This window comes from Pezoporus occidentalis, unplaced genomic scaffold (assembly GCF_034315485.1).
Source record: "Pezoporus occidentalis ecotype Australia unplaced genomic scaffold, CSIRO_AGI_Poc_V1 ctg2, whole genome shotgun sequence".
NCBI lineage: Eukaryota > Metazoa > Chordata > Aves > Psittaciformes > Psittacidae > Pezoporus > Pezoporus occidentalis.
In genome coordinates, this window is record NW_026913855.1 from 15,021,434 (window position 1) to 15,048,461 (window position 27,028).

At 41.9% G+C, this 27,028-nt stretch overlaps 1 protein-coding gene across 12 annotated transcripts in view; it reads left to right on the forward strand.

Moving 5' to 3' along the window:
- The window catches only part of ATXN1 (ataxin 1), a 227,068-nt gene that overhangs the window by 61,069 nt on the left and 138,971 nt on the right, over positions 1-27,028 (forward strand). For 8 of the 12 annotated variants that reach the window (XR_009964652.1, XR_009964649.1, XR_009964647.1 and 5 more), the window contains one exon: positions 1,817-1,940. The gene's annotated coding sequence lies outside the window, so the exon portion shown is untranslated. Of the gene's footprint in view, positions 1-1,816; positions 1,941-3,862; positions 3,882-3,997; positions 4,013-7,827; positions 7,843-8,746; positions 9,602-11,492; positions 11,678-12,323; positions 12,529-27,028 lie in introns of those variants that run through there. The other 4 variants (XR_009964648.1, XR_009964650.1, XR_009964653.1 and 1 more) reach the window with 4 other exon arrangements.

Sequence of the window (27,028 nt, forward strand, 5' to 3'; positions counted from 1 at the left end):
GGGTAAAAAAAATGAGAAGCAGAAGTTAGTTGATTCAGCAGGGTGACACTCCATAGAATAATCCTTTTAACACTTTCTTAAATTAAGAATGGTTTCTAGGTGGCATGAGTCATGGACAGACTGTCCTTATTTCACTTTGAACTTCCAGCCTTCTGGATTTGTGTTGCAGCTTTAGAAGGCTTTGTCCTCTTCCTGCAAGTCTGTAGGCTTAGCTGTTTCAACCTTTACTCATGTTGAGTGAGAGCAGGCTCCTTGAAAGCAGCAACACCGTATAAGTGAGAACAGGCACCGTGGAGTGGGGGAGCAGGGTAATTTAAATGGAGTATTTTGGATTTGTTTGTACTGTAAGCAGCTTAGGGGAGCGGTGACGCAGGCGCAGCCTTTGTGCAGGTGTCAAGGGAAGCCCACTTTCCCCCTTGTTTGTGTTGGCCTGCTCAGAGTTTTGGATTGTTTTCTCTGTGTGTGTGTGTGGGGGGAATAAACAGTGATGTTGAAAGCTGTACTTTTAGAATTTGACTGCTTTTGAAAAAGTTGTATTTTCTGGAGTACATACATCCTCAGGAGGCTGTGGATAATCTCTCTGTTTCTTAATTAAAAGCAGTGTAAAAATTATTCGGTGCTGTTTGTCCTAGCTGAGGAAGAAAACCAAAGTGATCTGTCTTACATGCTTGCAAGGTCACATCCCCTGTTCTTCACTGTGTTTTGAAAGTTTGTTGGCTTCAGTGGGGATAGGCACAGGTGTAGCCCTGGGAACAGTTTGTCTTTCAGACTTTTTACAGAGCAAGAATGAATATAGTTGTTGGTCCGAAAATTTGTTTGTAGAGAAATAACTGGGATGCCTTTAATCCGGAGGGGCCATGCAAATGCAAGACTGTGCTCTCAGAGGGAAGGCGAACTCTGCACTGTCTGGCAGTGTTTTCTTCTCACAGCCAGGGGATTTTCCTGCTGACAGAGCCTGGTTTGGAGGCTTAGGTACCCAGCCAGCTCCTGGCCCGCCTTGCTGCAGGTATGCGAGAGGGAGGAGGGGTGAAATGGAGGCTGGGTAGAAAGGCTTCTGGAAGCAGCACTCGCTGAAAATTCAAACTCCTTTATTCAGACCTTTTTTTTGGTGATGGTGGAGAATGTCAAAGTTGATTGTACTACAGACCTGCCAGTTTCTCTTACTCATTTGCTTTGTCGCTCCTCCTCCCTTCCTTCTTCTCTCGTCAGCCCGGCTGGGTTTTGTCGTGCTAATGCTGCACTGCTTCTCCAGCACAGCTACTACTTCCCCCACGCCACTACTACAGAAATACTACAGTAACTCAGTGAAGATTTAGGGAGTTGGCCATATACATATTATTAGTGATAACAAGAGTGGTAGTAATAATAATAAAACTGCCGATTGCTCTCCCATGTAAGAGTTTGATACTTTACATAATGATTTTTTTTTTTTTTTGTCTGATTTGTATCTCTGGACTTTCTTCTCTTTTCACCCTCATAAATTTGTGGAGTCTGGTATATACTGAATTGTGCTTTAGATGAATAGTTTGTAGTGTACTGTATGGCAGGTTTTTAAAGTAACATTTTTTGAGTGGTCTAGAATAGTGGGGTTGTGGTGTGGTGTGTGTGTTTTTGTTTTTAGGGGATTTTGGGGCTGTTTTTTTAAGGACAGCCCACAGAAGAGTGTTCATGCTGCTTCTGCTGTGGGGAGTTATCACACTTGGTTAGATAATGAAATATACATTGGAGAAAGGTCAGGGATTTCCCCTGAGACACCCACCAATGGCTTGAAATGACATTTTCATTCTGAGTGTTTCTTGTTTTGTTTTCATTTAAGATCCTGGAGTACAGGGAGTGTTTTAATGCAAAACATCAGAAAAAAAAGACTGCAACACCTCCTGTGAGAAAAGGGGAAAAAAGAAGATTTGCAATTGCATCTTGAAACACTCACATGATTCGAGGTAAGTTATTGGAGGGTCTTGCAAAAGTTACAGTTAGTTTGTAATTAAATTAATCATTATTTACCCCAGAGTGTTGTGATATTTCTGTCGGAGGCAATGAAAACAGATGGGAGAGGGAGGGAGAGAACTTTAATGGCAAACCCAGAAACAGCAGCAAGAATGTGTAATGCACTTATCTTTTTGAAAATGGGCCCCATGAGGTCTAATCCCACAAACAGGCAATCACTCTAACATTTTTAAGGGCTAAATGCTCTTTAAATCAATGACACTATTCTCCCTGAAAAGTTAGGCATGGGCCTAAATATTTCCAAGTTTAGAGTCTGTGTTCTATGGGAACTGTGCAGAAGAAAGCTGTTGAAAAACACACAATGCACAGCCAGAAAAATGCATATACAATTCTCTTACTGTTGGTGATAATGTCATGAGTCATCTGATTTTATAGCATTCATGATATTTTTGTATTAAACATATAGTCCTCATTTTTATGTTTAAGTGCCTCATTGAAATACCAGACTTTTTAACAGAGACTTTAATAATATATCTGCCCTAATTGCTTCATCAGTGTGTCTTTGAACAAGTAGAGTTAAATGTAGAAAGCAAATAATGTCCCATTTCATAAGTAGAGTTGCAGATTGCACTTAGATATTTGATTAGCAGCTGAACTAAGAGTTCCCTGAGTGAGGTAGAATTTTGTGGTCCTGAGTTAATAATTTTTTTAATAAAGGCAATCAAGAGTAACAGGGAAAAGCTCACCTTTTCCCTTTAATCGTCATTTTTTTGTTTTCATGTCTCACTAGAAAAGAATGACCTCCCAGTTGTTTTTTTTTTGTCTAGCAAAGAGAAAATGTTACAATTGTAAAACTTTTAACCACTGAAAATGCTGCATAAATGAAAACTAAAACCACCAGCCTCTTTCTTAAATAAGAATTTCAAGTTATTTACTCTGTATTGCCCCACAAGTATGCCGAAAGAGACAAAACTGCTGTAAGAAAGCTGCAGAATCAAAAAGATCCACTGAAAATGGAAGAAGCAGGAGATACAATCCCACAAATGTGCAGAATATCAAACCCCTTTGGCTGGTGGCATTTGCAGACCTTGTTGCTTACCATGTTTCAGAAGAGAGGAGAGCATAGCTGGCCCCTGGTGATTGCTCAGTATTTGCTTTGTAGGAATAGAGCTATTAAGTTTCTTTTGAAATCAACAGGCTCACTTCAGGGAGCTAAATATTTCCTTTCTGGTTAGTGGACAAGAGCCATTGCTTGGGAAACTGTAATAGTCCTGTAGGTATTGGTACTGATTTATCTGAAAACTTCTGCAAATCAGTATAGCCAGCTCCTTTTTATGTGCAGGTCTTGCACTAGAGACTGTGAGTCCAAAAAGGAATATGAGACTCTCTTGATAGGAGTCTTGAGGTGATTTTTGTAGTTGTGAAATGAGGTACTGATGCAAATCTGCTTGAAACTGCTGCTGTACGCCCTTTAGGGGCTCTGATTCTCACCCTCCCCTCTCTCCCTATCCCTGTGGCTCAGGTGGGGAAATGTCTTCCTCTCTGGAGCGAGCCCTGTTTCAGGCATAGGGTGACAGTCTTGTCTAAACTAGCGGGAGGTAGGAGTGCACTACAGTGACCCATGTGTGATCACTCTCAGCCCACCTTTGCTTTCTCTCTGTCCCACTCTTCTGGTGGCAAGCATTCCTCCTCAGCTCTGCAGAGCGTAAATCCAAATGCTTTTATTCCTGTAGTCTTATTCTTGTCTGGCGTCAATGAAAATATGTATGATTTTCCTTTCACAGCTGCCTCCTTGTTGCTCTTGGAGGAAGTGTGTGTTGAAGTTTAGGGGAAGGTATCTCTGTAGCACCTGTATGGTCTTTATAATAATTTGATCAGCTTTCTGTTGTAGTCACAAAACTTGAATCGTTTTTAGTTTTCTTTGTATCGGAGAGTGCAGGAGGAGCTCATTTGCGGAGTATTAAAGAAAGGCAAGTTCTTTGGTGGCGGAAGACTCATTTTAAGGTACATTAAATTGTAGCACTACTCCTGCCCTTTTTTTTTTTTTCAGCATGTGAATAAATATTGCCCCCTTTTGAGTGCCTAGAGAAGGTCCTTTGGTGTGTGCCAGGGAGTTATGTGGGTGCTGAGCTGAGCACCCAAAGGGACCAACTTCCTCCTCTCTTGTGTTTTTCACTGGGAGTGAATACAGGGGACTGAGCCTGCCCAGATTAAACACATGCCGGTTTTGTTTTGCCTTTCTTTCTTGCTCTTCTTTCACCTGTCAGTGTGCCATGTTCAGATGGCAGTGTTCAGTCACAAATTGTCCCCTGTCCATGTTCCTCAGCTCTCTTAAACCATTAGTTTCATGGAGCTCTTCAACAAAGATGGCACTGGCTTGATTCTGCACCCCAGCTGATGGAAAAAGAGGTTGTTTGTTTGTTTGTTTGTTTGTGTTTTCCTCTCAAGTCAGCTGCATTAGTTCCCAAAGCAACTTGCATTAAGTGGAAATGAGGCTTTGGTAATATGTGTGCTTGCTGGAGACTTGCTTAGATTTTTTTAGTCATTCCTCCCCCTCCCCCCTGTTCAGTGGGGCACCTCTGTTCTGAATCAGAAAGAAAGTGCACAGGCTGCCAGGCACATAATGGAATTGTTCATTTGTTTCTGTAAGCGTGTGTGAGCCTTTGTAAAAGAGGAGGTGGTGGTGATGGAGAGTGGAGACCTTCACTGTGGCGAGCCGGGAGGGTGGACTGGCACAGCTCAGTGCATTGCTGTGGTGGGATGTGGCTGTGCCTTTACTGCTGCCAATGTGCCTGATCTGCTGAGCCCTGGTGGGCATTACCTGGGACTTGCCCTGCTTAACACACGATGTAAAAGTGGGTGAAGCTTACATAGCTGTTGACTATGCTGGCTGTAAACCACATAAGGCAAAGTATTTGAAAGCTGTAATATTTCCAGTTCTTTCCTTAAACCATGTGCATTGGCTTTCAGAAGAGTGATGTAAATATGAAACATGCCAATACTGTGCTTCCTTACTGTGAGGCTATTTATTATAAAGGACGTATGGTATAAGTCATTTTAGTATGGAGTAGATAAGAGCTTGAACCAAAGCCTTGGATCCAAGCCCACCAGCAGCTTTGCAAAAGGCACGATCCAGATCTGAAGTCAGTGGTTCACACTGTTTCTAGTAGAGAGTGGTTTTAACTTACTTCACAAGATGGAAGCACCCAGAAGTTTTAAATTGAGGCTTTTAAACAAGTTCTTGCCTTTTCTCACCCACCATTCTCATCTGCCTTAGAAGGTTATTGTGAAAGCACACCAGCTATTTTCTCCAAGCCACTGTGTCCAGGACACACCAATTCAGGGGGTGGAGAGGGGCCTCTGTGATGATTACTGTTACACAGCCATATGGTTTTTGTCCAGAGGAGTTTTCCTTCTGAGGAGTCAGACTCCCCTTCTGGTTGAAGGTTTTTGGAGTCACAGTGGAGGTTTTGGAGGTAGGACCTTGAAGTTTCACAGATGCCAAGAAACAGTTGATCAGCCTAGCATGGAGCAAACTAGGTCACAGTGGCTGGACTCCCCAGCTGCTTAGAAACCCTCTCTCATAATACCATAGCTGAATTACAGACATGAAAAATCTATTTCTTGTATGTAGAGAAAAAATTCATAAAGCTTAAACTTTTATTTCCTTACTAGATATAGGACACTGCTCTTATTCTCCCACTTCTTCTTTGCCCTTGGACACAACTTTTTAGGGTTTTTCAGTCTGTAGCTGTACATTTACTAGAGAGGCATCTGGTTATGTGTTACTTTACACATCTGTTACATATGTCAGAGAGTCAAATCCAGCCACCCAGTCTTTATGTAGATCTGCAGCACTCCCAGTGAGACTTTGAATCCATAAGCCAGTGAATGCAGTATTTCAATCTACTGCATGCATTACTGCAGTTTATTGCATATATGTACTACAGCCTCCTTTGTGTTTGGCAGGGAAAAGCTGGCATGGAAAAAATGAAAAATGCTGGTGAGCTTGGAGGTGTTTAGGTATGGCAGTTAATTTGCTCTGTCCTAAAACCACCGTCTTTCTGGTTGGCAGTATGAAAACAGTTTTCGTGATGATTCGAACATCTCTAAAAGGTACTGCCAGAAGTGTTTGTGTATTTCAGAGTTGTTGGACTGTGGGGAGATGCGCAATACCTGAGGCAGCACTGATAGCTGAGGCAAAGCTCAGGCTTTGCAGTTTCATCCAGAGAATCTGTACTGTTCACAGCCTGTATAGGAAGCAGGAGTGTTGTGGTTTAAACCAAGCTGGTAACTGAGTACCATGCAGCTGCATGGGGGGATAGGGAGGAGAATCAGAAAAAAAGGTGCAACCTATGGGTTGAGATAAAACCAATTAAATAATTGAAACAAAATATAACAATAATTGTAATGAAGAGGGAGACAACAAAAAGTGAAAGAGAAATAAAACCTGAGAAAGACAAGTGATGCACAATACAGTTGCTCACTGGCCACTGACCAATGCCCAGCTCATCCCTAAGCAGTGACTGGTATTTCCTGGCCAACTTCCCCCAGTTTACACAGTGAGCAGGATGTTCTGTGGTATGGAATACCCCTTTGGCTAGTTTAGGTCAGGTGTCCTGTTTCTGTTCCCTCCTGGCTTCTTGTGCCCCTCCTCACTGGCAGAACATGAGAGACTGAAAAGTCCTTGACTTAGAGTAAGCACTCCCTAGCAACAACCAAAACATCAGTGTGTTATCAGTATTATTCTCAGACTAAAGCCAGAACACAGCATTGCACCAGCTACTAGGAAGAAAATTAACTCTATCCCAGCCGAAAACAGGGAAATGAGTTAGAAATAAGTATCTTGTTTGAGCAGCATTTCCTTTTCTTCTAATCTCACTGTTCAGTGTTGTGCATTTCTTTTCCTTTGCTCGCTAGTTCTCTGGGTGCATAAAGTTTGGAAAAAACATGTGGCTCCTTAGCTGGTCTTTTTTCATGATCCATGTAGAAACCAAATGTGATATATGTTATTTCTGTGAATGATTATATAGCACTACTGATTTGTGTGCTGTGCATGCCAGTTAGCAGATGGACTTAATTGTAACTTCTGGGGTGTTTCTGTTTGCCCTGGTGTGAGTGCTGTGTGCTGGCAGTCCTTGGGTGGAGTGGTCAAGAAGAGCACTGCCAATAAACTGTGCATATTGTATTTTGTTTTGCTGATAGGTAGTAGAGCAACTGCTTGGTATCTGGGGAGGCAAATGATAGCCATTGCAGCTTCAGTGTATGTCAGCTGATGCTCAGGAGCCTCTTGCTAGCCCACTGTTAAAACCTGTTGGGATGGTGTTAGAGGGGGCCGGGTATCATGGTTTAGCACAGAGGAGCTGGAATGGGCAGGATTTTAATGAATCAGAGACACTGTGAAAATGCGATTTGGCAGAAGGCACACTATAGTGAGAGGCCAAATGCAGAGCAACCAGTGTGCTTCTCTCTGCTAGAGGGCTCTGTTGGAGCCATGTGGGAACCCTTTGCTGCTGCGCAGTTGTCCTTTGTGCCCTGGTGGAGTCGAGGGTGCGAGGTGAAGCCGTCCCGAGGGCTTGCTGACCCTGTGGCCCATCACCCTCTGCAGCAGGGAGTCCTTCAGCAGCCGGCTGCCCTCTCCCCCCCGGCTCTCTGCAACGTGGTTGCTGTGGGCTGGGTGCTGCAGCTGCTTTGTTTGAAATGATAATATTTTACGCTGTTACTGTGGAATACTGCAGTATTTTTTGTAATTACGGGCTGCATGCCAGTAATGTACAATAACATTTTGCTCTTCCTGTGCTGTTGCTACTGTAGACATTTGTTCCAATTTGGGCTGCATTTGCAGTACGTGGTGGTGTGGTTTTTTTTTTTTTTTTCTAGACTCTGCTCATTATCTATTGTGGATATTTTTGGATTATTCGTTTCTACCCACGTCTGTCCTTACAAATCTATCACAGAAAGCACTTCAGAGAGTGGCAGTCTCTGTTGAACAAGCAATTGTTGTGGCTTTCACTGAATTACGTTCTTGTGAAAGTATTAGGCAAGAATGAGATGAAAACGGAGATGAAAATTGCTTTGTAAGTTTAAAAATGGCTATAGTTTTTGAAACGTTCGAGGCAGATACAAGGCTAAGCTTTTCCTTGACTGATGCTGAGCATATTTAATGCTGAAATCCTGGTCTGCACCAAGCTGTATGTAGCTGAAACCTCTGGGATGGCAGAATCTGGGAGGCACTTAATCATTGTCAGAGCCTGTAATGATTCTCGGCAGTTTTGGTTTTAACTACTAATTTATTTTTTTATTTCCAGAGAAAAGTAGTCGTGGAAGGTGGTCAGTAGCATTCATGCCAATGCTTGTTTATTAATGTTGCCATGGTCTAGAGAGGAAATTTTAGTGAAAGGGAAATGAACGTCTTAGACAGCAGAGTTCACAGCTAGTTAGCCTGCATGCAGTTTGTTTCTGGAAGGTAGAGGTTGAGACCAAATGGAAATGAAGGCAACACAACACAAAGGAGACAATGATTTTATTTTTTTTTTTCCTGGTAAATCTGGAATATACAGCATGTTATACAAAACGATTGCACTTTTCTCGCATGTAATTTTAGTGTCCTTTCACTGTGCTGACTCACCAAACTACTTCAGCTTCAGTCTGCATTTGGTTTAAATTACCTCAGAAGCCTGCATTTGTACTCTGCTCTGTAAAGCACTGTTCATTTGCAATCCAGATTGATTTTTTTTTTCCTCTCTGTTTTTTCTTTTTGTTTAGCATTTCAACTGACTTGTCTCTTTTCATTTTCCAGGTCTCTGTTTTACTAACATTTGAAACCAATCACTCTGTGTGCCTGCTTGGGCCCTGCGATAGGCAAAAGCCATGTTGCAGCAACAGCTAGAACAAGGAGTGAATCACTGCTTTCTGTCTTTCCATTAAATTACCTAAACCACTACACATAAATAGTGCTTTATGTATGATACAGCAGCATGATTATCTCACTGCATTGATGGAACAGTGCTGGAAGTGAATGTAATTCTTCTTCTATTACATCTTTAATGAGCTACAATTAAAAATAGTGTGTTGGCGTGCCAGAGTACGTGTTATTTTCAGAACTTTATTGAAGCCATTTCAGCTGTTAGACATCATGTTGTTCTGAAAACCTTAAGAATTAAACAGCAGAAAAATCTGCTTTGCTAGGTGAAAGTTAACTGGACAGTAAAATCTGTGGACTAAAATGATTCAGGTTTGTACTGAGTGCAAAAACCTGCTTTGAGGGTGAATTTTTTACTATATAGTAAAAAAAGAAAGATAAGACACAAAGCAGCAGGTTTCTACAGAGCTCCAGTTAGGTCCCAGGTCTCTTGACACCCGTGGCACCAAGTCTGAATCACAGATAGCACAAAGCTGTGAAGCCTAATAATCTCAGTGTTCAAAAGCACACCTACGTAGTTTAATTTCAGGTGCCTCTTTTAGCTCTGTGTTCTCCCACCACCACCACCTAATAAAATTTGAGAGTCATTCTTAAAATTTTGCAGAGAAAAATTTTCTCAGCACTTGGGGCTTTGTGAAGGATTGACATCACTTAGGTTCAGAAAATAGCGCTGTCAGTTTCAGCTTGATGGCATTCCATTCTCTGCTCCAAAAACCTGATGAATAACAATGGGTGAGTCAAAAATTTCTTGGAAATTTTTTTTTTTTTTTTTTCCTCCCCTTTCCCCTTGTGCAATTCCATTGCCATTTTTAGCATGGAGGGCAGTTCTCCAAAGAATGTGTGTGTGCTTGAACTGTGATTTCTTGAATGTTCAGAGCAAAATCGAGTTGTGTCAGATGATAAAAGTTGATGTATGTTTCTATGCATTTTGGTAACGTTACATGAGCTTTATTGAAGAAAACACAGTAAAAGGCAGAAGGCGTTTGATAGAGAAGTGTTGCATCTCTGCATGAGCAGCTTGGAGATCTCCCTATCACACCGCTTTGTTTTGTTGTGATGACGTTTTGCTTAATTATTTTTTGTTTTATCAGCTGCACTCAGGGAAGTTGCCTGACAAAACAAATTATCAGTAGATTTGGGAGTCTTGGATGAGCTTGAAGCACTTGTTGAACCACAGCATGCTTCTGTCTTTGCCTCAGTTTTCTGCATGAAAAACAAGAATTATGTCTCCTATATTTTAGCAGGATGTTCAGAGTACTTTCTGAGGACAGAAAATTATGTGGGTACTACTGTTACCTAAGTGATGTGGTATGTTCAAGATAAGCAGTGCTGTCAGCTGTTCTTGGCAAAATCACTGAGGTTATGATGAGTGAAATTTTTAACTCAGTCTTGTGTTTTTAAATCGCAGAAGTGGCCTGTATCAGGCATATTCTAACATGTCAGAATGAATGTGTGAAATACGAAGCTGCAGAAAAGAAATGTGAGGGGAAAACAGGTTAAAGTGATTGTAAAGGGAGAACATTTTTTCTTCTGCAGTAGATAGCTTGTAAAATTTGACAAAAAAAAAAAAAAGGGAGAAAACGGATGAGTGCAAGTGTCCCCTTAAGAGCTGCTGTGTCAAATCTGAAGAATGATTTGAATTCAGTCATCAAAGTGTGAAATGGAGGGATTTTAGTTCTGCTTTAAATTATGCATCTCAAATTAACCTTAGCTGCAGAGTCTCTGCTGACGCCCCCGTAATGACACATTATTGGTACTAATGGCTTCTGTGTGACTTGAGATACAAACAGACATCCTAGACAGAAACATTTCGGCTTTGAACTAAGTAAGACCCACAGCATTTCCACCTTGGGTTTCTAGTGACAAAGCCCTGCTCTCCTGGTAGCTGTTGCTCATGAGCTTGCTCATGTGTTTTCCAGCTTCCATGCACTGCTTCTCATCTTGGCATGCAAGGGCGACTGAGTGAAAACTTGCTTTACAGGCATGGAAGAGCAGGAGAGCAATAAATTCAGAGTGAGTGTGGAGCTTGTCCAGGCATGGAGCATTGTAGGGAGCCAGGACAAAGACTGGGTTGTGGGCAGTGGACAGGGAGGAGAAACTTCATGAGATGATGATCTTGGGAGGAAAAGGACCCAAAATGGTGAGGGAAGTGGAGAAGAGATGCCAGGACTTAAGGAGGAAGTTGCTAAGTAAGGGAGGTGTGGATTAATAAATAATGTAAGCAGTAGTGGCTTGTTAACCCTTTATTATGCCCTGCTTTTAACGGAAAAGGCCGGTAATTGTGGAGCTCTGTGCACTTAAGCCTCCCTTCTGGAGCTCACCATCATTGAAAAACTCCACCTCTACCCAGAATTTCACTCATGGGTTTTGCAGCTTGCTTTGTGCTACTGGTGTCTCTCCTGGTACAGGAATGATTGCTACTAGTTACACATAGTTACCGTGCAGCCTGAGCATCGAAGTGAATGAGTGAGAATGGCGTAGCGCTGTGTACAGAAAATGCACCGAATTGTGCATGTTGGTGAAAAAGGAGGAGTGGCGCAGCAAGGCAGACTCAGAATTTAGACCCTGGCTTCTCTTTGCAAACATAGTCACTAGCTCATTGTTTTATCCTAATTTTTTTCAGTAGGATGTCAAGATGTGAGATTGCTTTCCCTTTCAAGCTGCAACTTGGGAATTTGCTTGTTGGCTGTGGCAGGACTGGTGGAGAGGGGCTCCTGCCCTGTGATTGTGTTGTGTGGTCTGTTACAGAGTGTGCAGCATTGCCTGACTTTCTGTATGGATTTGCACTCAGCAGAGACGTGCTGGGAAGTAAGTAGTCTTGTATTCTGAATCTAAGGCAGGACAGTACTTGAGTATGTAGAATCAAATACAAGAAGGTATTCAGATGCCTCCTTTGTATTCCACAAAGGAGCCACATTCCTGAACTGGGACCTAAGATTTATTTATTTATTTTAAGTGGATATGCTATACATCACATTCACTAATACATTAGAGATATTGCATGAATAATTAAAACACCATTTAGGATTTACTGAACTATTGTTTAGTAATAGAACAGAATGTATTTTATCTTTTTTCTTTTCTGTTCATTTTTGTTGATTGATGAATTTATTGATTTCTTCCATTAATTTAGAGTAGGTATCCTAAAAATTATTGCAAATTAACAAGGCTTTGCTTTATGTTAATAAACTGAGAGTGCTAATGGAATGAAAGGCAGAATTCAACAATAAAGGTCTGAAAAATTGAGGCCTAGAACACATATCTAGTATTTCACATCAAATGGGTTTGTAAAATATTAGAGCCTTTGTTTGTCCTAATTGTTAATTCAGAAAAGTTTTCATTTGATATTCATTATAAATAGCCTAATAGCACATCTGAAAAAAAAAAAAAACAAAAAACAAAAACGGAAAATAAAGGCAATAACCTACCTCAAATTTTTCCATTGTATTTGTAGTTAACCTTAGGCTGGTTAGAGTCAGTGGGAATGTGTTGTGTAAATTGGAGGGAAGAACGTCACTGTTAACGAGACAGCAGTCCTTCTGAAACCATGAATGAGAAAAATAATAAACTTCTGAAACTGAGGCCTGGAAAACAAAGCAAGTGTGATCTGAGATACCTGAATTAGGAATTGTATTAAATTTCACATGCTTGTGCACATATTTCTTAGCTCACATTTCTGAGTTATGTCTTCAACTTTTCTTTATTATTTACATTCAACTCTTTAACCTGTTTTCTCATCTTCCCATACCTGATTTATGACTATGCTAGAATGTATGTTGAATATGAACACTTAACAGTTGTTAGGTCAGTGTTGTTATGATCCTTTTTCAGGGCCACATTTCTCCATTTTCCAGCTAAAATGGACAATTTGTCATAACACACTTAAGTTAATACAATATATTTTGCTTGGTACTACTGTTTTAGCCATGATTGGAATATGTGTTTTCCTGTGTATTTTTGGATCCAGTTTTGGATGCAGTAATATGGTGACTAGTACTGAATGATACTTAATCCATTGGGTGTGTTATCTTCTGAGTGTGGCATGTCACGCTTGTCTAATGGCATGCATTGACCTTCTCCTTGTGCATCTTGCTGTGTCCTCTATTTGTCACTGTACATATTATTAACATCACAGGAATTGTCACTGATGAGAAAAAGAACATAAAATACAGTGGGTACTTGGGATGCATTTATTTTTTGTCTTTTATTGCTTGGTTTGGATATGGTGTGAGTTGGGTGTGTTTCATGGTTTGCTTTTTTTTTTTTTTTCCAACTGAGTGTTGCTTCTTTCCCACTGTGAGCAATAGGAAGGGAGCAGTGCTGTCAGTCAAGGCCTCCGCTAATCCCCACAAGCTTTGTGCTGAATAGCAATACGTACTTCTTCCCTAGCATTTTTCCAAGGTTTTACAAGCAGGAGCTCATCCCTTGTAGTGTATAGCAGCTCTTTTGCAGCACATGTGCCATCCCAAAATAGGTTTTTTTGGGGGGTTACCCCATGCATTGCTCATGCTGTTGGTTGCCTCTGTTCAGAGGCAAGAGTTGGGTCATCAGAGGCTTGTGCTGCTGTCTGCTAGCTACTGGCAATGTCCAAACTTTGCTGGGGAGAAAAAGCTAGTCTGACTCTAGATATATCTGCTCATGAGGCTAGGTTTTAGCCCTGGTTCTAGGGAACAGTTACTGCTCCAGGCTTAATTTGAGATGCCTTGCTATGTTGCCGTAATACAAAGTGAGCTATAGAAACTGTCTGCTGCACAGGGGGATGTAGAATAGCTGTCTGAATATGGAAAATACTGTATAAAATAGTTCCACTTACTGTTGTTACATGTAACACCTACAATGACTATAAATGAAGCATACTAGAGGGGGAAAAATCATATTATTTCGGTTACTTTGTGCATATTTGACAGCCCCTCTGTGTATAGTCAGTTACATAATTTCCTGGGATAGTCAGATTTCCCTTTATTTGTGTGGCTCTATCAGCAACAGGGTAAAGAAAATACATTAAGAATCAGAAAATTTGGCTGTAAAGCCAGGAAAAATTGTCAGCAACCTCAAGAAGAGATCTAAGTGTGTGGAACTGCTTTTGACTCATCTTCCAAAAGCAGCTCAATTACAGAATAGTGGTGCCCTTTCGGGCTACATTTCAAGACTATATGATTGTACTCAGACAGGAATTACAAGGATCGATAGCAAGCCCAGCGCATCCTTTCTTTTCATGACAGGTTTGCTGATTGCCACCAGAGCAAAATAGCATGCTGGTCAGCATAAACACCAGAAGCGGTGATCATGGATTTTTGTCTCCATCACAGCATGTGTTTAGGGTTATTCTGTTTGCTGTGGTGGGTTTGCACCCATAGCCCATGGGGAAGGAGAGTTGTATTTTCCATTCACCTTCCCTGTCTTGCTTTTATGCTTCCGCCTTGAGCTAGGGCTAGGCTGTTTGGTGCCTGTCCAGAGACAGAGCAGGGTAGGGGAGCATGCTAACCAGAAAGATAAGAGAGCAGGTAGTTTTGAGATACCAGTAGTTTACAAGGTGCATATTTTTCTGCACATCCTGTTGAGGAACTAATAGGGAGCAAGATATTCCCTGGGTGTATGTTGAGGGCCTTTCTGTCTTGGGGCTGTGGTGGAGCTGGGCGAAGGGTCCTTTTTCCTCAAGGAAAGGCCCTGTGCTTTTGCAGTGTTCTGGCAGCAGCCTGACATGGCAGTGAGTCGGTAAGATGTGTGCATAGTGTTGGGTTTTTTTCATCTGCCTTCCTCTCTTAGCTGAAGCTGTGTGACTTTTTAACCTGCTGTCTGTAGGCCACTGTTTTACAAGCTCATTAAGGTGGCGGGGATGGCGACAGCAGCAGTCCTGCCCATCCCCCTTGGGTGTTCATCAGATGACTTCCTTATGCTGACATAAGCGTTGTGCAGTCATGCTCTGAGCCAGGTCTGGGAAAGAATCCAAGTCAAAAATAATCCCTAAAAAAAAAAAAAAAAAGGTATGTTTTCAGCAGGATCTGTTCCTGGATCTATCTCTCCATCATTCTCACACCAGCCTGGAAAGCATGAGGGTTTGTACTGGCACAGGGAGAGGTGGGGATGAGCAGCCAGGGGGAGGTGGTCAGGGGTGCTGCTGGCAGCGGGGATGCTGCCTGCTCCCATGGCGTCAGCCTGAGGAGATGGAGCTCTCACAAGTGTGCTGCCTGTCTTTCCTTAAGTCTATTGGCCTGGTTGCACTTCCAGTAACTTCCAAAGCTGTGAGGCAGTTTTGACCAGTTGTGCCTGAAAAGCAGTGTTTGAAGGTTGTGAACACCCCCTGAGCTCAGCTAGGCATGGTGGCTGGTAGACCCACATCAACTCTCCCCTGTGATAAAAGAGCTGTCAGCCGGGGCTTGGCTGCTCACCTCATCAGGCCTCCTCATGAAGCACAGTCCTCCAGTCCCAGTTTGGGTTGTGTCCATTTTGCAGGGGGTTGAACAGCTGATGGGGGAAGAGTGCAAAGTGTTCCTGGGAGTGACTGTTCATTTCAAGGGGCAGGAACAGTTCAGCTCCTGGGTCCTGACTGCCTGGGGGCTGCGCTTTCCAGTTGTGGAGTGGTTTTCATTTTCTGTGTTGCTCTTTTTCAATTTCCTCTAGGAATCAATATTTCTGGAAGCTGGGAAAGTTGGGAGGCAAGACTCCCTTCAGTTTCTGTTTGGGTGGCCATCTATTTAAACTCTGAAATCAGGTCTTTCTAGCCCCACCTCTACATAGCTTACCTTAAACTCCTAGTGGCATCTCTGTGCCCTGCTAGGTCCAGCTTCCGTCCCTGCAGAGCTGCACGCCTCAGTAGCCAGTGTGCCCAGGTTTCACCTGCCCAGCCTGCCCTTCTGCATGGGCAGCCCTGCTCTGCACCACCACTGAGGAGCTAATATGAAGGCACACTTTGTGGTTTCCTGCTATTTTGTTTTGTAACCAGTCCACTGGTAAATATAGCTCGTGTGTGGTTATAAATTCATTCTTTCATTATGGGCGGTTGTTGTGTAATAATTATGTAGAAATTGCAACTGAGGATTGTTGTGGATGGTTTAGGGGTTTGTTGTTGTTGTTTATTTATTTATTTTTGTGCTTGACATGCCCTGCAGTGGGAAGAACAGGCTTTTGTTTCTACCCTAACTAACACAGGGTCACAAGCAGGTTTTGGAATTCGGGGTGGGTACAGGCATTGTCTCACAGGCTGCTGACTTTCATGTGGCTCCCTTTGCGTGGCTACATGGGCACAGCAAGGCAAATCAGGACCTGTGCTATCCAGGCACCTAATTCAGTGGGCAGACATGCTGTCCCTTCCCTGCAGGCTTGGTATACACACTGTATACATGTGTTTATTCCAAGATAAACCCCTCCTATCTCTTGGGAGGTGTTTGTGGTACCCTTCTTGTTATCTCTGTCTGCTTTCAATCCTGTTCTTTGGCTAGAGTCCTGCAGGTCCTGCTGCCCAGCCAAGGCTGTAGGCTCCAGGTCTCTGCCCCTAGCAGAAGGGCTCAGGTTCTGCTCTACAGAGGTCTTCCCTTCAGGCAGGGTGCCTCCTACAATCCATCCCTCCCTTTAGATGTGGAATTAAAATAAGGGGGTAAGGGGTGGTGGGGGTGTGTGTTGGTCCCCCCCACCATTCCTTTATTTAAAATTCCAGTCTTGCAGATCCAGAACATCAATGCTTGACCCTACTGCATTCTCATTTTCCTCCGATCCCTCCCTTAATCCTTACGTTATCCCCCGCACTGTGTTTGCAGGCCATATGTACCCTTCGAACTCTGAAGGAGCTGTGCCAAAAGGAAGCCTTCCTGTCCTCCCCTCCTCCCATCGTGGAGCCACTCTTCAATAATTGTGTTTAGTATACAATGCGGAGCAAATGCAGCAGTGAAGTATGTGGGTATCTGCAAACTTCCTGAGAGCTTCAGAAATGCTTGCGCTTGGTCTTTGCTTCTGCTTTTTAAACCCGCAGCAGCAGCTCCTTGAGTCCAGAATGGCCACTCCTGCTCTGGGAGGTGTTTGTTACCCGAATTTACCTACTGCGTTCCTGGCGAGGCTCAGGGGTGGCTGAAGCCACTGGCAGGGCGCCATGGCGCAGCCAGGGCCCTTTGGGCTGAGGAAGTGGAACTGCCTGTCGTTGTGTCAGGCAGAAGCAAGACGGGGAATAAGGGGCTTCTGGAGCATGCTGTAAATAGGACAGACCCATAGACCCTTTAGCTGTGTTCCCTGGGAGAGGCAGCAGCTTCCCTGCTGCCCCCTGATGGGAGTGGAAAAAGTAAAACTTGTCCTGTTAAACAAGAAGTGGAAGAATTACTTCTCATTGCTCATGAACTGTGAAGAGGGGTATGCTGCTGGGCCAGCATCCTCCCACAGCTGCTGTGCAGGGGGCTAGCAACAATTTAGTTCAGCGGGATCACTGTCATGTTGGGCTTCAGTTTTCAAAGGGGATATCTTCCATCAAGAAGAGTGATAGGTGCCTTTTGGGTCCCTTCCCATTCAGCTTCTGAGAAGTATCTTTGTGTTAAAGCAGGTTTCTGACCTCATTTCTCAAAGGAGTTTTAAATGGTAAGAAATAGGAGCACTAATTAGTGCCTCATTAAGTACTTGTAGTGAAGTATGATAATTTTCATGAAAGGATAATGTGTTAGATGAATAAAAATACTCTCCATTAAAAAATGAATACAAAGTCATTTTAAACTACAAAGATTATTGTACAATTCTGAAAATTTAATGTGATTAAAGCAAAGTATATTTAATAAATTAAAAAGACCCTGTTAGGCTGTTTAACTTGTTGGTCTCTAATTAATTATTCTCGTATCTGGTGCTTCAGGACTTCAACCTTACCTGCAGGGACAGGAAGTAATTTTTTCGCCCACTTCATGTTTTGGCTTGTAATTATTAGGTTTGTGTTGTGGGTGTGGTGATTTTATTTTTATTTTCTCTGTAATTTTCTTTCTTTTTTTTTTCTCAGAGTTTGGTCACTGTGAAAGATCAGACCCTAGACAGAGTAGAGTGGTGATCAGAAATGGTATGGAAATTTCCTTTCTGGCTTTGATTAATGGCACCTACTCAGTTTCTGTTTTCTAGATTTGGAGCTGAGAAGTGTTGTATTAAAGGATATTTCCTCCTGTCGCTTTTTTCTGTAACATGTTACGATCGTTGTGTGCTAGGATCATATAAACTTCCTTTAGTTCCTTCATACGACTTTGCACAACTTAAATTATTTTTTTCCACACATAGTTAGCCCCTTCTGTTAGTTTTGAATTAGGCATTTTCTTAACTCTCAACTGAGCTGCTTCACATTCAGCTACTTAACAAGAATTTCTCTATATGTTGCAGAAAAGAAAGTAAATGGTTGGAGCTGGAGGTATAACCCAGATACATGGGTTTGCCATAGTCACTGATGAAGTTTGTGTGTTTATTTAGGAAAGATATAACCCACAAGAAGAAAGTTCAGTTGAAAATGGAGTAGATGCCAGATTTACAGCAGGTTACTTAAGAAAGTTTGAGGTTTGTGGCATTAGGAACGAAGACATTTCCTTGCAGTGTCATCAGAAACATTGCAAGTGTTGCATCCCATCGTTTGGCACCTTGTTCCCGTGGTAGAAATATCTATAGGGCAGATATCTGGTACCCAGAGACTTGTTCTTCATAGCAGGTCTGGAATATATATTCAGAGAATGCTAGCAGTCAGTTCTCAAGGTTTATTAGTTAATTTTTTTTTATGGTTTAGGTACCTGAGATCCATATGACCTTTTGAAAATATTATTAGAAGTTGTCCAACAGGCTGAAATCTGGGAATTTGGGTACTATGCCATGCTTTCAGGTGCCTTCTGAATACTCAAGCTGTTTGATGATTATGACTGCCGATTTTCTTCCATAACAAAATATATCTTTAAGTATTCTCCAGGTCTAAGCACTAGATGCCTTTTTATCTAGTATTCTTTCAGTTTTGCTGCTCTTGCTCTATTGCAGCTTTTCCAAACTTAGGTGATTGGGATGATAGCTACTGCCTTGCAGTGGTAGCAGCCTTGATTTCTGTTGCATCTAAAGGTGATTTTCTCAGCAGAGCCATTACAGGCACAGTGCCCTGAACAGCCGTCTCATGAAGGCAGTGTATGTGCGAGAAAGATTTTTTTTTTTGGTATTTGGGACACTTGCAGAGTCTGCAATAGCTGGTTAATTGGCTGTTGAAGGTTTTGAGGCATCTGTCCTTTTGCTTGAAAAGATGGTGGTGGCCAGGGCTTCTTGGTGGTGTATGAAAATAGCTGCAGTAGATAGCTCAAGAGTTCAAGGAGCCTATCATCTGTGTGGAGCAGTGCTCCTGTACATTTATGTAAGCTCTGTTGTTATTATATGAAGTTCCTCCCAGGATGAATGGTCTGCGGTCCCATGATGTTCCAATGCATGATTATTAGTCTTTTCTGGTCTTAAATGAGACCAAAGCTACCCACTGACTTACCTTGAAAATCCCGTTAGTGCAAATGATCTTATTTTCAAAACCACCTTCTAAGGTTACAAGTCTAATGTAAGCACCCAACTGGCTGTGGGTGTACTTGCACTAGAGCTGCTGTAATGACAACCCCAGGTGTAACCATGTAGATGTGCCTGTGCTAAATCCATTTCGCACAGCTCCCAGTGTGCTACTTACATTCCCTTGTTGTTTGTGCATGTTTTCCCACCTCTCGCAGAGGACACAATCAGGCTACTGTATTTTATTATTTATTTTAATTGTGACATTGCAGCTATAACTCTAAAAATTGCAAGGGCATAACAAAGAGCAGATCTGACCCACGCTGCTGTTAACTTCTTCTTAGCATTTCCCTGGAATTCTAGCTGACATTGTCCCTTAACACGAATAAGTGTTATTTGCAAGGAGCTCTGTTCAAGGTAGCAAATTATTGTGGCAATGTGTGAGACTAACTGTACCAGAGAATAAAGAGCAGTGCGGCATTTATGATGATAAAATAATTTCAGGTCATGTCTTTTCTTTCTTTGTGTAGTTTTTCTTTTATTACTGGTGCTGAAATGGCTCTTGCAGCGCAAGTGAGAAAACCAGACTGAACCTCCTGTTTTTTTGTTGGGCTCCCAGCTGGAAACCCCTCCCTCGATTTTCCATTGATAAAAGTGTCACAAAGGGAATCTAGAGCAGAGGAACGGGCGGAAATAGAACAATATGAAGTTTTGGACTTGAATCACAAGAAGAGTTAACTAATGTAGATACAGTACTGGATAAGCTGCTGCTCCTTTCATGAACAGGTTCATTTAAGTGTGGTCTTTGCATTCGTGACTGCCCTCAAACTCATGTAACAAATCAGCTATTTATTGTCTTTACTGCAGAGGCTCTTTAAAAGGATATTGCAGAGCATTTTCCTCTCTTCCTTTCTACGGACCACTTCATCTAACCTTCAAGAATTCAGAGTCGCAACAGGGGCCAGAAAACCTCCCGTACAAGAATGCTTTTATTGTTAATTTATAAAATACGTCTTTCACTAATAAAATAAAGGTGTGACATTTATAGAGCTCTGATAAGGAACACAGCAGTAGAAAAGGCCTATGTCTCCTACTGTTCAAATTAAGGGCAGCTGATTTTAGTGAGAGAAGAAGCAGGCTGGCTAGATGCACAGGTTGACACACGCATTCAGGTGTTCCCATAATGCTTGAAAAACTTCCAAGAATATTTTGCAAGTATTGAGAAGTAACTTCATAGAGGACTTCTTTCAGTTAAGTTACTGAGGTTACTTCATGCTCCTTCAGAGTGTTTGGAGGGGGAAAATGACTTGGGTTTAGTTCCATTAGGTGGTTATGGTTATGCTTTTTCTAGACTTTCCTAGTATTTTGTGACTAAAACAACAGCTTCTCTATTGCTGCTGTGCTTGACCTCTGTGTCAGGGTGGAGGAGCTGACTGATGCTTGGCAAAGTGTCTGTGTGATCAACCTCTGACCAACCAGTGTAGGCGAGTGTCTGCATACAGTGGTGTTGAGGAAGGGGCTTAGAAGCACCTGTGCATGACAACTGGTACATCCGTCATCATGCTGGGTGTTGGAGGGAATATGATGGTCTGTGACCCAGAAAGCCTGAGCAAGGCAGTGATCTGCTTTCTGTAGCTGCAGTAGGAGCAGCAGATGCTCAGCTTCCTAGATCAGTTCACAGCATCCTGCTTGTTTCAGACTTTTTAGACCTCTTAAGCTTTACTATGAAACACCATGGTTGTCCTCTTGGTGTACCTTCCCATGCAAAAGACTAAGTGCTACTCTCCTCTTTGCCTCCTGTTCTCCTTCTCTGACTTTTTCCTCTTTCCCTTTTCCTGTCTTTCTTAAATTTGCCAAAATGCCACAGCGCCACACGCTGAAGTCTGTTTCCTAGTTCTTACAGCTTATTGGGATGGGGTAACAAGAATGCACACAACTATCAGAAGTATGGGATGATAGTATAGCATGAATCCGTTAAGTGTGATATAGTTGGCCTGTCTGTTATTGCAAAGGTATAAAGGAAAATATGCAAAATAGTAAGTGATCAAGAAGGAAGAGTAGTGTTTGGATTTAATGGACATTTTCAATCTCTTCATCTGACCCTATAAAAAAATTGAGCTATTGTATTTTGTGCTGTTTTTTCTCATTAATTTTTTATAGGGCCATCCTTCCTTTAAAAAAAAAAATAAGGAAATGCAGGAGGAAAAAATACTTCTAGCTGAAAATGAGTAAGAGTAAATCGTAGCCTGCTACCTTAATAATACTGTTAAACAGTTGCTTTGCAATGAAACAGACTGAAACCTAGGAGGACTAACTGATTGCTTGAAATGCTACAATTTGTCTAGCATTTTGAGTGTGCAGGAGTTTTTTCTTCTTGTCACCACAGGGAAATAAGAGTCGGTAAATCTGGTTTCTAATTGCTGCCACTCTGCCCAACATGCTATTTCCATGCAGGGGGAATGGATTTTTCATGCCTATACCTTATTTCATCATAATGAAAATGCATGAGAGGCAAAATGTGTCCTTGCCTAAGATATGTACTCCATGTATGAGTAAATGTGGCAACACAGGCTATTTATTTTGATCACTGTTTTGTGTAATATGCAGTAACCACATGCAAATACCACATACAGCAGAGGAAAATGCTAAAAGCCAATTCTTACTAGTTACTAAATGAGATACTTGTTGGTGAATGATTACAAATAAAGCTACCCCGCATTGTCCTTAAGAGACTCAGATTTGGAAAAGGCATGTTTTCTGTATTAGTGGGCAGAACATCCACTGAATCAGTGTTTTGGTTTAAGAAAAGGTTGCCAGACATCAAGGGAAGGGGAAGCTGTATTGCTTTTTGGTATTGGTGCCAGAGAAGCAGAATAAGGTAACAGAGGAAAGGGGTAACATTCTGAAGGTGGATTTTTTGTTTTCTTTTTTAATGTTACATTAAAAAAGTAGAACATTCATCAGAAATTACAGCAATTTAGTTGGGCGTTACACTTTGGACAATCGTAACACTAATAGGATGGAAGCAGCATAAGCAGTAGCTACAATTATAGCTGCAGTTACTGGGAGAAATCCATGTTCTGTTACTTGAATGCAGCATTCACTGTCTGCCTGAAAGGCAGCCGTATCTTAAACAAGCAAGGGAGGAAAGTTGTCCTCTTTATTTTATTATCCATATGCATTTTTTGAGAGCTTATGTGCCTGATTCATTGAAGAGGTCAAATTCAGTCCTTCCCTTGCACCAATAGCAGTTTAAAGTCTTTAAAAAGAAGAGTAAGTATGCATTAAAAATGTATATATGTAAAAAATTAAAGCACTAGTATGAGAGCAAAATGAAACTGCTGAGTTTGTATTCCTTGTAGCCCACTAAAACTTACAGGTCATGCACAAATTATTCAAAGGGTAATTTCACTTACATTTGTCATTACGTCTCATAGTATTGTGAGCTCTTATTTGCTTCCTTTCAGTGATGTGCCAACAAACAGATTACTTTTCTTTGTAGATGTGATTGAATTTTATTCATTAGAGAGATCACAACACAGGAGTATTTGTTCCTTTAAAGCACTGGCATTTACGCTGTTCATAAGAAATGTGTTTATGCTTTGGATAGAGATCACTTGGTGCCGGTGTTAGTCAAATTAGGGCTGAAGTCATGGAAATTTTGACTTTTCACTCACTTCATGAATCCTGGCAATTTAGTATGTATGGTGGGCACCTCACTGCAGTTTCCAAATGTAAGCAGATGGTGTGCTCAGGAACACCAGGACATAAAAAGGTATTATTAATACTGGTCTTGTCTCCTGTATCTTATAAATGAAGGAGGCAGGTGTATGGCTGATATAAAATGGTATATTCCCATCAAGTAAAGTTACACCAAGAGAGGCAGAATGGGAACCTGTTCTCCTGGCCACTACTTTTAAAGAAAATGCTGGAAACAGCTTCTGTAGTTGTCTCTGTATGTGTGTTTCTTCTGTTCTCTTATACTGTCTCTGTAACAAAAGGTGTTCTCCAGTCATTGTTTTTTTTCCAGGTGACCAAACACTTTCCAGCAGGTATCACCCTCTTCCCTTTCTCCAAATGCTTGTTATTTCCATTTTTCCCATTTTCCAATTTTGACTACAAGTATTGCTTCTCCCATCCCTGCATCTCCAGTTATAGTAGTGGGATAGGATGTCTTTACTCCTCTCCTTTCCTGCATTTCACCCCTCAGGATTCACACATCCTTAGGAACTGCTTGAGCTCAAGGTCAGGTTACGTGTTCATCCACATGATGCAAAAAGTCCCACAGAATAGTATGGCTCTGTGAGTTGACAAGTGTTAGTTATATTTCTGTAGTGCAGAGTGAGGGAAGAAGTTGGTGCAGCTTGTGCTAGGGTTTGCTGTGTGACTAGATAGATGCTTTGGAAATCCTGCTGTTTGGGCCTGCAGCGTATTTCTCTCTGGACTTCCCAAGTGGGTAACGTTGCACCAGATTGGTTTAGCTGTTCCCATTCAAAATGAGAAATTTGTGTTGCTTAATTTTCAATGAGGATGTAATGTGATAGTAAAATTGTTCTGTAAAGGGTCATACACTGTTTTACTGTCAGTTTGTGAGGCTGAGACAGAAGGAAATATCAAAAACACTCAATGCTCATTATTTATTAATTGAGTTCTGGCAGAGCCTTGCTGCATTCTGGCTTTTTTGTTTGTTTCTTTGTTTACAAACAAAAAAGAAAGCACAGTTCACAAAAAAAGAAAAAGGAAATTTGTGAAGGAAGATTTCTGACAAGGAAGAGATGGCATTTGGGAGTGTTTGAGGGGAGGTGCCTTGGAATAAAGAGAGGGGAACTGGGCTTCGCAGTGTCACCCTCTCTCAGTGTTGCTCCTAAAAGAGAAGAATACTTTAGAGAATAGCAGACCATGAACCTTAGATATAGGCATGGTGGGTTACCAGAAAGTATTTATCCTGTAAGTTCTGTGGTGGGGATATTTTAGGTCTTGTTCTTTGCTGTTCCTGTGGGTATACTTTTTTAAAAAAGTTGTAAGTGCTGCTTCTCTGCTTTTGTATCCCTTCCTTGTTTCTCTATATATTCAGGTAAAGAACAGTACTCTGAAGTAATTTAATCTTTCTTTACTAACTGTGGTTTCTTGATTTAAAAAGTCCCAAAGCTGCTCAGAGCTCAATCTTTTGTTCTGCAGTGAGTCCTGTGAGGACAGACCCTTTCATAGATGCTGTGGCCTGTACTGGAGTTCTCTTCAAGCCTGAGTTGTGAAGTTTATGCTGATGAAAGGTCTGAAGACTTTAGCTACTGGTTACCCCCCCCCCCCCCCCCCCCCCCGGGATTTAAAATCAAGCAAATATAGGTGGTTGGTTTTCTTTTCCCCAGGAATAGCTCTAAACACATCTCTGATCAGCATAACCCTTTTGCCAAATTTTCAGGCTTGCTTCAGAGTCTGAAGCCATTTTAATATTTCAAAAAATTATTAACAGCAGCAGCAGCAGAAGTAAATATAACACAGTCAAAGCTGCAGATTTTATTTGCTTATTTTCTGTCTCTGAGATGGGTGTATTTTTTTTTTTTCTGAAACTTTCTCACAGAAGATCAGTCTGAGGCAGATGTTGGCATGGAAGATTCTAATTAAAATATTTGCCAGAGTTGTAAAGAGCTAAGCCTAAGGCTTTTGAGGAAGAGTGTCGAATAGTCTTAAGTGTCATGGTTCCTATGAGAATCATTTTGGTTGGGCTGCTGTTCTAAAGGTGTTATCTTCAGGTAGAAGCACCTTCAGTGCCATAGACCCTGTCCTCAAGACAACCGTTTCTCTGCCTTTTACTTTCCTCTGCTGCTGTTCTGTGGAGTGGTAAAAAAAAAAAAAAATAAAAATTGATCAAGGACATCATTCTTTTCAGGTCGCTTAAATGCACATTGTTTCAGCTCTCCTTTCCCTGTCTGCTTCTTCAGCTTCATAAAATGTTTCTTTCCTCCCTTTGGATTAGAGGTGGAACCTAAAAGGCGAAACATGCACTGAGGCCCTTTGGACTTCGTCATCCTGAAACAGGTTGCTCCATCCCTGGCAGAGTTCAAGGAAAGGTTGTGCAGAGCCTTGGGTGACATGGTCTAGTGTGAGGTGCCCCGGCCATGGCAGGGGTCTTGGAAGTAGATGACCTTAAGGTCCTTTCCAACCCAAACTCTTTTATGATTCTGTGCTCTGGCCCTGTCCTCATCAGTTGAGCCCCAGGGTTTCTTCAGCATAGTCCTTTCTCAAAAAATCCAGGAAGTTCTTTTCATCTGGTGAAACTCCTGCTGCTTTGCTCTGCTTTTGGAAGCGCTTTTTGGAAGCAGCGATACCCAACAGGGGTCTGTTTGCAGTTGCTCTTGCTCAGCTGGGTGGCTGTGGTGGCTCTTCTTGGACCGTGTCAAAGCCACTGAGCCTCCTGTTTTCCAGGTTGTGGGTCAAGGTTCTGTTGTCTCCAGCCTGGTTCCTACTTCTGGGTAAAACTGGTGTGCTTAGCTCTCACCACTGGATTTCCATGGGGAGGCAGCTCTGGCATGGGTGTAAGGAAGAAAGGCAGTACATTCCAGTCAGGCCTTGTGGTTGGGGAACCAGGATCTGCGAGGTGCCACGGAGTGCACCCATGTTTGGACACCACCTTGTTGATTTTGGCAGCATAACCAGTTGGGATGCAGAAAGCATTTGAGCATCTGGGTTTCCTGAAGAGAACAAGCAGGGCTTCAGTTTCAGGCTCTGTCTTATAGCATGTCTAGGAAATTGGTCAGGGCAAGGCTATCAAAACTACTTGCAGACACGAAAGATCCCAGCTTTCCCTGACTGTGAACTGGCTCCCTGAAGCACTGCTGAAAATCCCCCTCATTGTTCCTTCCTGCTCAAATCTTCCCCTGTTGAAGCTGGGTGTAGTATTTGTATACCTCGCTGGTTGTTCAGGCTAAATTAATATTTGTAGAGCACACTGTGTGCTCTGTATTGAAAGGACTACATGGAACTGCCACTGTTTCTAGGCAGTTACATCCTATTCTTGAATGTTGTACGTGTACTTAACCAGGACAGACAAGACTCATTGCATTTGTTTGGAAAAACCCTGTTGGTCCCCTCGTATAGAACCATAGTATATGTGTGAATGCATTTTTTTTGCATAGGTGCTATGTTTATAGTAAAGCAGAAAATCCCTTCAGTTGAAGTAGTCCTGTTTCAAAGGTTGGGGTTTGTGCTTGTTTGCCATTTGTTATTCTGGTTGCCATTGCATTGCATGCTGGGGAGGGTGAATATATGTAGTTTTCTTACGGTCTTTCCCTGCTTATAGAAACCTTCAAGTGCATGCATAAATCTTCTAGCAGTGCTTTTTCTTCAGCTGAGAACATAAATAGAGCAGATAATTGTCTGGGAAAGCTGATTGGTATTCCTTAATCTTGATCTCATCCCTTGCTTGTTCACACATCATCTGCACAGAAGATATTTCTGCCGTCTTCTGAACTCTGTTTCACAGACAGAGTGACAGTTCACATACATAGGAACAGTCCAGCGAGATGTTAAAAAATAATGATTTTGTAAACCTTTGAAAAAACAAATTAGGATATTACATGAAATCGGGGGGGGGGGGGGAATAAATCTGAAAAAAAAAAATAATTCAAGCTAGTAAACATTTTTCTGGTCATAGATTATCAAAATTCTCCTGAAGCACGTGAAAAAGGATGATTT